At 56.4% G+C, this 9,192-nt stretch overlaps 1 pseudogene; it reads left to right on the forward strand.

The window, feature by feature from the left end:
• Positions 1 to 9,192, forward strand: part of LOC118383697 (vacuolar protein sorting-associated protein 8 homolog) — a 161,782-nt pseudogene that overhangs the window by 56,721 nt on the left and 95,869 nt on the right.

Raw genomic sequence — 9,192 nt, forward strand, 5'->3', positions numbered from 1 at the left:
TCTCCCTCCATCTCTCCTTTCCCTTCTTCCTCTCTTCCCTCCATCTCTCCTTTCCCTCTCTCCCCCTCTTCCCTCCATCTCTCCTTTCCCCTCTCCCCCTCTCTCCCTCCATCTCTCCTTTCTCTCTTCCTCTCTCTCCCCCTCTCCCTTTCCCCTCTCTCCTCTCTCCCTCCATCTCTCCTTTCCCTCTCTCCCCTCTCTCCTCCATCTCTCCTTTCCCTCTCTCTCTCCCCTCTCTCCCTCCATCTCTCCTTTCCCTCTCTTCCTCTCTCTCCCTCATCTCTCCTTTCCCCCTCTCTCTCTCCCCCCTCTCTCCCTCATCTCTCCTTTCCCTCTCTCTCCCCCTCTCTCCCTCCATCTCCCTTTCCCTCTCTCCCTCCATCTCTCCTTTCCCTCTCTCCCTCCATCTCTCCTTTCCCTCTCTTCCTCCATCTCTCCTTTCCCTCTCTCTCTCCCCTCTCTCCCTCCATCTCTCCTTTCCCTCTCTCCCTCCATCTCCCCCTTTCCCTCTCTTCCCTCTCTCCCTCCATCTCTCCTTTCCCTCTCTTCCTCTCTCTCCCTCCATCTCTCCTTTCCCTCTCTTCCTCTCTCTCCCTCATCTCTCCTTTCCCCCTCTCTCTCTCCCCCTCTCTCCCTCATCTCTCCTTTCCCCCTCTCTCTCCCCCTCTCTCCTCCATCTCTCCTTTCCTCTCTCTCTCCCCTCTCTCCCTCCATCTCTCCTTTCCCTCTCTCCCTCCATCTCTCCTTTCCCTCTCTTCCTCTCTCTCCCTCCATCTCTCCTTTCCCTCTCTCTCTCCCCCTCTCTCCTCCATCTCTCCTTTCCCTCTCTCCCTCCATCTCTCCTTTCCCTCTCTTCCTCTCTCTCCCTCCATCTCTCCATCTTCCCTCTCTCTCCCTCCATCTCTCCTTTCCCTCTCTTCTCTCTCTCCCTCATCTCTCCCTTTCCCCCTCTCTCTCCCCCCTCTCTCCCTCATCTCTCCTTTCCCCCTCTCTCTCCCCCTCTCCCTCCATCTCTCCTTTCCCTCTCTCTCTCCCCCTCTCTCCCTCCATCTCTCCTTTCCCTCTCTCCCTCCATCTCTCCTTTCCCTCTCTCTTCCTCCATCTCTCCTTTCCCCCCTCTCTCCCCCATCTCTCCTTTCCCTCTCTCCCTTTCTCTCTTCCCTCCTCTTCCCCTCTCTCTTCCTCCATCTCTCCTTTCCCCCTCTCTCTCCCCCTCTCTCCCTCCATCTCTCCTTTCCCTCTCTCCCTCCATCTCTCCTTTCCTCTCTTCCTCGCTCTCCCTCCATCTCTCCTTTCCCTCTTCCTCTCTCTCCCTCCATCTCTCCTTTCCCCCTCTCCTTTCCTCCCTCCATCTCTCCCCCTCTCTCCCTCCATCTCTCCTTTCTCCCTCATCTCTCCTTTCCCTCTCTCTCTCCCCTCTCTCCCTCCATCTCTCCTTTCCCCCTCCTCTCCTCTCTCTCCCCCTTTCCCTCTCCCTCCATCTCCCTCATCTCCTTTTCCCTCTCTCCCTCCATCTCTCCTTTCCCTCTCCCCCTCTCTCCCTCATCTCTCCTTTCCCTCTCTCTCCCCCTCTCCCTCCATCTCTCCTTTCCCTCTCTCTCTCCCCCTCTCTCCCTCCATCTCTCTCTCCTTTTCCTCTCCTCCCCCTCCTCTCTCTCCTCTCCATCTCTCCTTTCCCTCTTTCCCTCCATCTCTCCTCTCTCCCTCATCTCTCCTTTCCTCTCTCTCCCCTCTCTCCCTCCATCTCTCCTTTCCTCTCTCCCTCCATCTCTCCTTTCCCCTCCTCTCTCTCCCCTCTCTCCCTCATCTCTCCTTTCCACATCTCTCTCCCCCTCTCTCCCTCCATCTCTCCTTTCCCCTCTCCCTCCATCTCTCCTTTCCCTCTCCCCCTCTATCTCTCCTTTCCCTCTCTCCCTCCATCTCTCCTTTCCCTCTTTCCCTCCATCTCTCTCCCCTCTCTCCCTCATCTCTCCTTTCCCTCTCTCCCCCTCTCTCCCTCCATCTCTCCTTTCCCTCTCTCTCTCCCCCTCTCCCTCCATCTCTCCTTTCCCTCTCTCTCCCCCTCTCCCTCCCTCCTTTCCTCTCTCTCTCCCCCTCTATCTCTCCTTTTCCCTCTCTCCTCATCTCTCCTTTCCCTCTCTCTCCCCTCTCTCCCTCATCTCCTTTCCCTCCATCTCTCTCTTTCTCCCTCCACATCTCTCTCCTCTCCCCTCCCATCTCCCTCTCTCTCCCCCTCTCCCTCTCTCCCTCCATCCTCCATCTCTCCCTCTCTCTCCCCCTCGTCATCTCCTTTCCCATCTCTCTCCCCCTCTCTCCCTCCATCTCTCCTTTCCCCCTCTCCCTCCATCTCTCCTTTCTCCCCCCTCTATCTCTCCTTTCCCCCTCTCTCCCCCTCTCTCCCTCCATCTCTCCTTTCCCTCTTTCCCTCCTCTCTCCCCCTCTCTCCCTCATCTCTCCTTTCCCTCTCTCTCCCCCCTCTCTCCCTCCATCTCTCCTTTCCCTCTCTCTCTCCCCCTCTCTCCCTCCATCTCTCCTTTCCTCTCTCTCTCCCCTCTATCTCTCCTTTTGCTCTCGCTCTCCCTCATCTCTCCTTTCCCCTCTCTCTCCCCCATCTCTCCCTCCATCTCTCCTTTCCCCCTCTCTCTCCCCCCTCCCCCATCTCTCCTTTCCCTCTCTCTCCCTCATCTCTCCTTTCCCCCTCTCTCTCCCCCTCTCTCCCTCCATCTCTCCTTTCCCCCTCTCTCTCCCCCTCTCTCCCTCCATCTCTCCTTTCCCTCTCTCCCTCCATCTCTCCTTTCCCCCTCTCTCTCCCCCCCTCTCCCTCCATCTCTCCTTTCCCCCTCTCTCTCCCCCTCTCTCCCTCCATCTCTCCTTTCCCTCTCTCCCCCTCTCTCCCTCCATCTCTCCTTTCCCTCTCTCTCTCCCCCCTCTCTCTTTCCATCTCTCCTTTCCCTCTCTCTCCCCCTCTCTCCCTCCATCTCTCCTTTCCCCCTCTCTCTCCCCTCTCTCCCTCCATCTCTCCTTTCCCCCTCTCTCTCCCCCTCTCTCCCTCCATCTCTCCTTTCCCTCTCTCCCCCCTCTCTCCCTCCATCTCTCCTTTCCCTCTCCTCTCCCCTCCCTCCCTCCATCTCTCCTTTCCCTCTCTCTCCCCCTCTCTCCCTCCATCTCCTTTCCCTCTCTCCCTCCATCTCTCCTTTCCCCTCTCTCCCCCTCTCTCCCTCCATCTCTTTCCCCCTCTCTCCCCCTCTCTCCCTCCTCTCTCCTTTCCCTCTCTCCCCTCTCTCCCTCCATCTCTCCTTTCCCTCTCTCTCTCCCCTCCCTCCCTCCATCTCTCCTTTCCCTCTCCCCCTCTCTCCCTCCATCTCTCCTTTCCCTCTCTCCCTCCATCTCTCCTTTCCCTCTCCTCTCCCCTCCCTCCATCTCTCCTTTCCCTTTCTCTCTTTCCCTCTCTCCCTCATCTCTCCTTTCCCTCTCTCCTCTCCCTCATCTCTCCTTTCCCTTTCCCTCTCTCTCTCCCCCTCTCTCCCTCCATCTCTCCTTTCCTCTCTCTCTCCCCTCTCTCCCCCCCTCCTCTCCCTCTCATCCTCTCTCTCTCCCCCTCTCTCCCTCCCTCTCCCTCCATCTCTCCTTTCCCTTTCCTCTCCCCCTCTCTCCCTCCATCTCTCCTTTCCCTCCTCTCCATCTCTCCTTTCCCTCTCTCCCTCCATCTCTCCTTTCCCTCTCTCTCCCCCTCTCTCCCCTCTCTCCCTCCATCTCTCCTTTCCCTCTCCCTCCATCTCTCCTTTCCCCTCTCTCCCCCTCTCTCCCTCTCATCCCTCCTTTCCCCCTCTCTCCCTCCATCTCTCCTTTCCCTCTCTCCCTCATCTCTCCTTTCCCCCTCTCTCCCTCATCTCTCCTTTCCCTCTCTCCCCCTCTCTCCTCCATCTCTCCTTTCCCTCTCTCTCTCCCCCTCTCTCCCTCCATCTCCTTTCCCTCTCTCTCCCTCCATCTCTCCTTTCCTCTCTCTCCCCTCCATCTCTCCTTTCCCTCTCTCCTCCCTCTCTCCTTTCCCTCTCTTCCTCTCTCTCCCTCCATCTCTCCTTTCCCTCTCTTCCTCTCTCTCCCTCCATCTCTCCTTTCCCTCTCTTCCTCTCTCTCCCTCATCTCTCCTTTCCCCCTCTCTCTCTCCCCCTCTCTCCCTCATCTCTCCTTTCCCCCTCTCTCTCCCCTCTCTCCCTCCATCTCTCCTTTCCCTCTCTCTCTCCCCTCTCTCTCCTCCATCTCTCCTTTCCCTCTCTCTCTCCCCCTCTCTCCCTCCATCTCTCCTTTCCCTCTCTCCCTCCATCTCTCCTTTCCCTCTCTCTCTCCCCTCTCTCCCTCCATCTCTCCTTTCCTCTCTCCCTCCATCTCTCCTTTCCCTCTCTTCCTCTCTCTCCCTCCCTCTCTCCTTTCCCTCTCTTCCTCTCTCTCCCTCCATCTCTCCTTTCCCCCTCTCTCTCCCCCTCTCTCTCTCCCTCCATCTCTCCTTTCCCTCTCTCCCTCCATCTCTCTCTCCCCCTCTCTCCCTCATCTCTCCTTTCCCTCTCTCTCTCCCCCTCTCTCCCTCCATCTCTCCTTTCCCCCTCTCTCTCCCTCTCTCCCTCATCTCTCCTTTCCCTCTCTCTCTCCCCCTCTCTCCCTCATCTCTCCTTTCCCCCTCTCTCTCCCCCTCTCTCCCTCCATCTCTCCTTTCCCTCTCTCCCCCTCTCTCCCTCATCTCTCCTTTCCCTCTCTCCCTCCATCTCTCCTTTCCCTCTCTCTCTCCCCCTCTCTCCCTCCATCCTCCTTTCCCTCTCTCTCTCCCCCTCTATCTCTCCTTTTGCTCTCGCTCTCCCTCATCTCTCCTTTCCCCCTCTCTCTCCCCCTCTCTCCCTCCATCTCTCCTTTCCCTCTTTCCCTCCATCTCTCTCCCCCTCTCTCCTCATCTCTCCTTTCCACATCTCTCTCCCCCTCTCTCCCTCCATCTCTCCTTTCCCTCTCCCCCTCTATCTCTCCTTTCCCTCTCTCCCTCCATCTCTCCTTTCCCTCTTTCCCTCCATCTCTCTCCCCCTCTCTCCCTCATCTCTCCTTTCCCTCTCTCTCCCCCTCTCTCCCTCCATCTCTCCTTTCCCTCTCTCTCTCCCCCTCTCTCCCTCCATCTCTCCTTTCCCTCTCTCTCTCCCCTCTCTCCCTCCATCTCTCCTTTCCCTCTTTCCCTCCATCTCTCTCCCCTCTCTCCCTCATCTCTCCTTTCCACATCTCTCTCCCCCTCTCTCCCTCCATCTCTCCTTCCTCTCTCTCCCTCCATCTCTCCTTTCCCTCTCTCCCTCCATCTCTCCTTTCCCTCTTTCCCTCCATCTCTCTCCCCTCTCTCCGTCATCTCTCCTTTCCACATCTCTCTCCCCTCTCTCCCTCCATCTCTCCTTTCCCCCTCTCCCTCCATCTCTCCTTTCCCTCTCCCCTCTATCTCTCCTTTCCCTCTCTCCCTCCATCTCCTTTCCCTCTTTCCCTCCATATCTCTCCCCTCTCTCCCTCATCTCTCCTTTCCCTCTCTCTCCCACGAACTCTCCCTCCATCTCTCCTTTCCCTCTAACTCTCCCCCTCTCTCCCTCCACACTCCTTTCCCTCTCTCTCTCCCCTCTCTCTCCTTTTGCTCTCGCATACATACATACACACATACATACTCTCCCTCCATCTACTTTACTCTCCCCCATACATCTCTCCTTTCCCCCTCTACATCTAACTTTCCCCCTACTCTACATCTCATACAACATACTCCCCCTCTCTCCCTCCATACTCCTTTCCCCCCTCTCTCCCTCCATCAAACTTTACATCTCTCCCCCTCTCTCCCTCCATCTCTCCTTTCCCTCTACTCCCCTCTACTCCATCTCTCCTTTCCCTCTCACTCCCCCTCTCTCCCTCCATCTCTCCTTTCCCTCTCTCTCTCCCCTCTCTCTCCTCCATCTCTCCTTTACTCTCTCCCCATCTCTCCCTCCATCTCTCCTACATCCCTCTACATACTCTCTACATATCTCTCCATACATACTCCCCCTCATACCTCCATCTCTCATTCCCTCTCTACTCTCCCTCCATCTCTCCTTTCCCTCATCTCTCATACATACATCCATCATACATACATACTCTACATCTCCTTACATCCCTCCCATCTCTCCTTTCCCTCCTCTCCCCCTCTCTCCCTCCATCTCCTTTCCCCTTCCCTCCATCTCTCCTTTACTCCCCCTCTCTCCCTCATCTCTCCTTTCCCCCCTCTCACCTCCCTCCATCTCCTTTCCCTCTCTCCCTCCATCTCTCCTTTCCCCTACATACCCCTCTCTCCCCATCCCTCCATCTCTCCTTTCCCTCTCTCTCTCCCCCTCTCTCCCTCCATCTCTCCTTTCCCCCTCTCTCTCCCCCTCTCTCCCTCCATCTACTCCTTTCCCTCTCTCCCCCTCTCTCCCTCCATCTCTCCTTACATCTCATCCCCCTCCCTCCCTCCATACATCCTTTCCCTCATACATCCCCCTCTCTCCCCCCATCTCTCCTTTCCCTCTCTCCCTCCATCTCTCCTTTCCCTCTCTCTCTCCCCCCTCTCTCCCTCATCTCTCCTTTCCCCCTCTCTCTCCCCCTCTCCCTCCATCTCTCCTTTCCCCTCTCTCCCTCCATCTCTCCTTTCCATCTCATCCCATACATCCCCCTCTCTCCCTCCATCTCTCCTTTCCCTCTCATCCCTCTCTCTCCCTCCATCTCTCCTTTCCCTCTCTCTCTCTCCCCCTCTCTCCCTCCATCTCTCCTTTCCCTCCCCTCCCTCCATCTCTCCTTTTTCCCTTTCTCTCTCCCCCTCTCTCCCTCATCTCTCCTTTCCCCCTCTCTCTCCCCCTCTCTCCCCTCCATCTCTCCTTTCCCTCTCTCCCTCCATCTCTCCTTTCCCTCTCTCTCCCCCTCTCTCCCCCTCTCTCCCTCCATCTCTCCTTTCCCTCTCTCTCTCCCCCTCTCTCCCTCCATCTCTCCTTTCCCTCTCTCTCTCCCCCTCTCTCCCTCATCTCTCCTTTCCCTCTCTCTCTCCCCCTCTCTCCCTCCATCTCTCCTTTCCCTCTCTCCCTCATCTCTCCTTTCCCCCTCTCTCCCTCATCTCTCCTTTCCCTCTCTCTCCCCTCTCTCCCTCCATCTCTCCTTTCCTCTCTCTCCCCTCTCTCCCTCCATCTCTCCTTTCCCTCTCTCTCCCCTCTCTCCCTCCATCTCTCCTTTCCCTCTCTCTCCCCTCTCTCCCTCCATCTCTCCATTTCCCTCTCTCATCTCTCTCCCCTCCATCTCTCCTTTCCCTCTCTCTCCCCCTCTCTCCCTCCATCTCTCCTTTCCCTCTCTCTCCCCCTCTCTCCCTCCATCTCTCCTTTCCCTCTCTCTCCCCCTCTCTCCCCTCCATCTCTCCTTTCCCTCTCTCTCCCCCTCTCTCCCCTCCATCTCTCCTTTCTCTCTCTCCCCCTCTCTCCCCTCCATCTCTCCTTTCCCTCTCTCTCCCCTCTCTCCCTCCATCTCTCCTTTCCCTCTCTCTCCCCCTCTCTCCCTCCATCTCTCCTTTCCCTCTCTCTCTCCCCTCTCTCCCTCCATCTCTCCTTTCCCTCTCTCTCCCCTCTCTCCCTCCATCTCTCCTTTCCCCTCTCTCTCCCCCTCTCTCCCCTCCATCTCTCCTTTCCCTCTCTCTCTCCCCTCTCTCCCTCCATCTCTCCTTTCCCTCTCTCTCCCCTCTCTCCCTCCATCTCTCCTTTCCCTCTCTCTCCCCTCTCTCCCCTCCATCTCTCCTTTCCCTCTCTCTCCCCCTCTCTCCCTCCATCTCTCCTTTCCCTCTCTCTCCCCTCTCTCCCCTCCATCTCTCCTTTCCCTCTCTCTCCCCCTCTCCCTCCATCTCTCCTTTCCCTCTCTCTCCCCCTCTCTCCCCCTCTCTCCCTCCATCTCTCCTTTCCCTCTCTCTCTCCCCCTCTCTCCCTCCATCTCTCCTTTCCCTTTCTCTCTCCCTCCATCTCTCCTTTCCCTCTCTCCCTCCATCTCTCCTTTCCCTCTCCCTCATCTCTCCTTTCCCCCTCTCTCTCCCCCCTCTCCCTCCATCTCTCCTACATCTCCCTCCATCTCTCCTTTCCCTCTCTCCCTCATCTCTCCTTTCCCCCTCTCTCTCCCCCTCTCTCCCTCCATCTCTCCTTTCCCTCTCTCCCTCATCTCTCCTTTCCCTCTCTCTCCCCTCTCTCCCTCCATCTCTCCTTTCCCTCTCTCTCTCTCCCTCTCTCCCTCCATCTCTCTCTTTCCCTCTCTCTCCCCTCCATCTCTCCTTTCCCTCTCTCTTCCTCTCTCCCCCCTCTCGCTCTCCTTCCTATCTCTCTCCCTCTCTCCCCCTTCCTCCCCCTACTAGATAACAGAACAGTACCAGGTCCATGAAGCTACATCCTATCTGTTGGAAAGAAAGGTGATTCTCATGGAGCCTTCCAGGTCCTGCTGAAGGTACACCATTTCTTCAGAACATCATTTTAATCTAAACCTAATTTACTTTCTGAGGTTATAACAAGGGAAATGTATTTATTACTTTGAAATCAAGGAATGTGACATGAATTGATATTGCAGGAACCCTTAGATACGGGTGTTAAGCACTTATGTTTGTACCTCTCTCTCTCTCAGGCTGAAGGACAAACTCAGCGCTGTCACGTCAGAGAAAAGGAGTGAAGAGGAGGGGAGACCAGAGGGAGGCTTATCCACTGCAGAGAGTGGAGGGGTCACTAGTGACATCATCGCTCTGTGTCACAGGAGCTCCCAGAGTCTCAACCAAGAACAGAGAGGGGTATGTGTGTCTGTCTTTCTGTGTGTCTGTCTTTCTGTGTGTCTGTCTTTCTGTGTGTCTGTCTTTCTGTGTGTCTGTCTTTTTGTGTGTCTGTCTTTCTGTGTGTCTGGGTATAATAAACTCTCCTCTCTATCAGGTGCTGTGGTTCCCTCTGCTAGAAGCTATGATGTCACCACAGAAGCTGCTCAAGGGACCGGACACACGCACTACATCAGAGGGTGAACACACACACACACAAACACACACACACAAACACACACACACACACACACACACACACGAACACACACACACACGAACACACACACACACACACAAACTAGATCAGAGGTGAACACACACACACACACACACACACACACACACACACACAC

Source organism: Oncorhynchus keta, unplaced genomic scaffold, assembly GCF_023373465.1.
Source record: "Oncorhynchus keta strain PuntledgeMale-10-30-2019 unplaced genomic scaffold, Oket_V2 Un_contig_226_pilon_pilon, whole genome shotgun sequence".
Classification (NCBI taxonomy): domain Eukaryota; kingdom Metazoa; phylum Chordata; class Actinopteri; order Salmoniformes; family Salmonidae; genus Oncorhynchus; species Oncorhynchus keta.